Raw genomic sequence first — 4,508 nt, forward strand, 5'->3', positions numbered from 1 at the left:
AAAAAAATCTCTTATTGTTTCACAGTGTGCAAATGTTCTCATCCCATTGAAAACGGTTGTAAACCATATACTTGTAATAAAAATGAAATAGAAAATGGAGTGCACTTGTAATCAAAGACTATATGCAGAAGGAAATAATTTTTTCCTGGTTGAAATTTAGTACTTAAATCTATATTTGTGTTTTATATTAACTTACAATTTATCACTGTTGTACTATCCTTAATAAACAGTTTGTGTTCTAACATCAGCCGTTTTATTTCATCCCATATTGCCAGAATTGGCAATATGGGATGAAATAAAACCTGCTGTAATCTGTTCCCACTGTCTAAATCAGACAAAAAAGGCCCCAGCTTTTTCATTTTTGGCTTATAAGCATCTTTTATGATGGCAATTCATCATAAAAAAAATGTGTGAGGCAAAGTAAATGGTGGCTACTTTGAAGAACCTAGAATATAAGACATATTTTCAGTTGTTTCACACTTTTTTTAAAGTATATAATTCCACATGTGTTCATTCATAGTTTTCATAAATCTAAGTACCTTTAATCTAAATCTTTCTCAAAAAGTAAACAGTGTGCAACTTTTGTAAAATAAACAATGATAAAGTTTTGGACATTGATGACCAATGTCCATGTTTCATCTTAACCTTTTAACTTGAGTAGAGGGTGAAGTTCTGTTCTACAATGCTGCTGCCCTCTCAAAGCTTCTGCAAACCTCAGGACACCTCCTAGAACACCCCCCACGGAACTGAGAACAGTAAAATCCACAGCACAGAGGATTTTTCTCTCTCTTTCAGTGAAGCTGAAGTTCACATCGAAAGAGGACAACACCATGGTGCCAGGCCCAAAGGCCCAGATCTCCAGAATGACCAAGGATAAGATATTTCAGAAACAAACTGCTGCACAATAAACTGCTGTAACACATTTCTCTGAGTTTCAGAACTTACAGAGCCAGACTGGAACTGTGAACTGCCATGCAAAGCTGCTGTTAGAGGAAACTCAAACCTTCCAAAATGGACATGAACAGAGGTATAAGGTCTGGCACAATTAGGGACAGATTCTAGTAAAACAATGTGTGTTTTGATGATTTTGATCATTTCATGTGTTTACTGATTAGTAAAGACAAAGCAAACAGGATGGATCCTATGGTACGCTATGATACAGTAATATGTTTTGAGCTGTTGTTGGATCTTGGACAAGCTTTATTTCCCTAAGGGTTTTAACACTAATATAACATTAGTGTTCATGTGTTTTCTCATATATGTTCATTACATTTTGATGACCAAATATATTATTTGGCCAAATAATTTATTTACCCCTTATGGATTTGCATTGTGAATTGGTTTGAAACAATTCCAAACACTCTAAATTGGTGAAAAACTAATTTGATCAGGTCCCAAAGTCCACAGGATAAACTTTGGTTTTCAAACACAAAATCCATCATCAACTGTGAAAGGGTGAATGGATGACCCAAAATGCAGAGGCTAGAGGCAGAGGTGATTTACTTGTGGGTTTAATAAAGGTTAACAGAAAACAGAGGCTGGAAATCAAAAAATCCAAACATGAAAAAGTCCAAACAAACTGAAAACCAGGAGTCCAAATATCCAAAATCAAAACATGAAAACAAAGTCAAAAGCAAACCAGAAACCATTGAGACATCAGGGGGGATTCATTCTAGAAGAGGAAGGCTCAGAGAGACGGAGTAGGAGGAAGTTAGACGAGGATCCAGCAAAAAAGAACAGAACAGAGAGTGTTTTTGTAGGAGACTGAAACAAAGAGAGGGTTAATGAGCAGATTAGGAGCAGGTGTGAGTAGAGCAGAAACAAGAAAGAAGTAAGAGAAAAAAGAACACAAGAGGACAGCAGAGGGCAACAAATGAAAAAAAAAACTGGAAGACTGACAATAACTAGAAAATACAACAAAATAATAATTAAACCACTAAGACTATAAACAAGATGAAAAGTAAAACTAAACACTCAAAAGAAAACATAACAGAACCAAGACTGAAACAGTAACTAAGAATTAACTAGAGAACACAGCAAAATAGAAATAAAACCACTAACACTAGAAAACAAGGAGCAAAGCAAAACTGAACACTAAAAAAGAACATATAACAGAACCAAGACTAGGACAGTAACTGAGAAAAAAACAAAGAACAGAATAAACTAAGAATTAAACCATAAAAACTAGGAAACAAGGAGAAAAGCAAAACTGGATACTCAAAAGAAAAACATCACAGAAAACAGAAACCTAACAGTTTCACCAGTTTTTAGTCAAGAGTTTTCAATAGAAATATGTTTGAGTTGGAGCTGAATGATTTTTGTTAATAAACTCGAATCTTTTAATGTTGTTTAAGTTGTGGTGAATTATTCCATGAATATGCAGAATTATCTGTTTCACCATAACTTGAGCTCGATTCACTCTTTCATTTGTTGTTCTAACACACAGCTAGTAGTGTGTGTAATCATAAACAATATATGACAGTCTGAATAATATCTGATTAAATAAGATATTTGTCACCCCTACTGGGTTGGGCAATAAACATATTAAAGTATCACAACACAACTAAATAGTTGCTTTGGATATAATTTAGGGATTCCTTTTAGTAGAAACCGAAGGGGGTTTTGCATCACTTCTTTTGAACTGGAAGAAATAAAATCTCGATAGTCAGACAAAAAGATTTTCTATACTGGTCAGAGGATGAACAGTCACATATAGTTAATTACGCAGTGAGGGCAGGAAGTCATACTACTGAGAGCAAAGCAGCAGTGTGAAGCGCAAGCACAGAAAAGACACATTTCTGCAAAAGCACACTGGAGTTTGTCAGAGCTGATCTCGCAGTACTGGACCCTTTCTGATTACTTTCCCCCTGCTGCTGCTGCAATGATCTATCTGTGGTCATGCAGAAGGTGCGCAAGGTGGGTGGCATGACCAAACAGGACACAGCAGCACAGCTGATACTGCTTAGCTTGTCTAACAGCTTACAGCACAATTATGCATTTTAAAAGTCTGGAAGACCACCTATAAAGGTTTTTATCTAGTCTTTCAAACAAGTCCTGTCATCGAAAACTCACACCCATGACTTGTTTGTCAAGTGTGTCGTCATCAAAGATCCATGTTTATCTGGTCAGTTTTCATTATGGTCAGGAAAAAAAGGAGTGTCAATGAAATAGTTTCATCATCGTGATCGTTGACGAAAACAACACTGCTGCTGTGTCACAAATTAACTTCAGCATTGCATCACTGTCCACAGTCAAGAAGAAGGATGTGTGATTTTCTGTGGAGCAGTGCTTCTATGTTGACAATTGCTTACAAAGTCTATCCTCAGCTGAGGAAGCAAGCGCCTTAGTTGATATGCTAAGAGCTTTGCTCTTTTCACATGGTTCAACCTTAGTCAATAGGCGAGCAATATAGCAGAAGTGATTAGTCACCTACCAAATTAAGCCTGTTCTCCCACTATGGAACTGTGGCTGGCACAGGAAAAGTCTGTCTCCTATGAAAACACACTTGGACTCAGCTGTGACACCCAAAAATACCTCATAGGCTACAAACACAGAAGCACTGGGATCCAAATGACCCACTACTCCCACCAGACCTACAGTAACTGTGGGAGCAATGGGAAAATGAACTCCATCTGCTGGGCCAAGTTACCTTACCCAGACACCAAACCGTTGCAGTGGATGGTTCTTCAGTCAACTGTACTTTTATGGAGCTTTTTCATGTCAGTAGACTTGACCAAAACACTAAATTCAGTCATTCCACTATTCACACACACACTCAAACACTGATGATGGCAAGCGGCATTGTAGCCTCAGCTGCCTATTTAAGCCTGCATTTAACACCACAGAGATCAACTGTTTCAGATCATTCCATGTTAAAGTTGGGCAGTGCACAAAGAAAAGATGGGGCTTTAACCACTAGAGCTGTCCACCTTGATATTCTCACCCACCTTGATGTTGAAACAATCCTCATTGTCATATACAGATTTACAGCCCATCGGGGAATGCTTGCAGAGATTCTTTCAGATCAGTTCTGGATTGTTTGGTTTGCACTGCCTTGCCCCTGATTGAGCTCATGTTGGTCTCTGTTTTGTGGACATCGACCCAGCTTCTATTCCCTGGTTTCTGTCTCCTGCTAAAACCCCTGTATTGGATTAAATTCCCTGTCTCCGTCCTCCCACCTGACTCTGGTTAGTGGGTGTCCCCCTTGATTTTAACACTTCTTTATGTGTCTCTGGCTCTGGCCGAGATCCTTTAAGTTCTTCCAACCCCTTGCTTAAACCTATCAGGGTTCTCTGCATCACTTTTGAGGAAACTAAGCTCTGAAGTTTAAATACTCCTGGATTCAGAAGGTTAGTGGCTTTTTGTCTTATTTTAAAGCTGAAGTCTGTAAGTTTTTAAAAATCACTTTTTTGTCATATTGGCTAAAACTGTCCCTATGCCCAGACAGCAGTACATGTGATATGTAACCTGTGAAAAAAACTGCTTTAATTGGTCCCGCATACTGCCTG

This window comes from Cyprinodon variegatus, unplaced genomic scaffold, assembly GCF_000732505.1.
Source record: "Cyprinodon variegatus isolate N-32 unplaced genomic scaffold, C_variegatus-1.0 Scaffold898, whole genome shotgun sequence".
Lineage (NCBI taxonomy): Eukaryota > Metazoa > Chordata > Actinopteri > Cyprinodontiformes > Cyprinodontidae > Cyprinodon > Cyprinodon variegatus.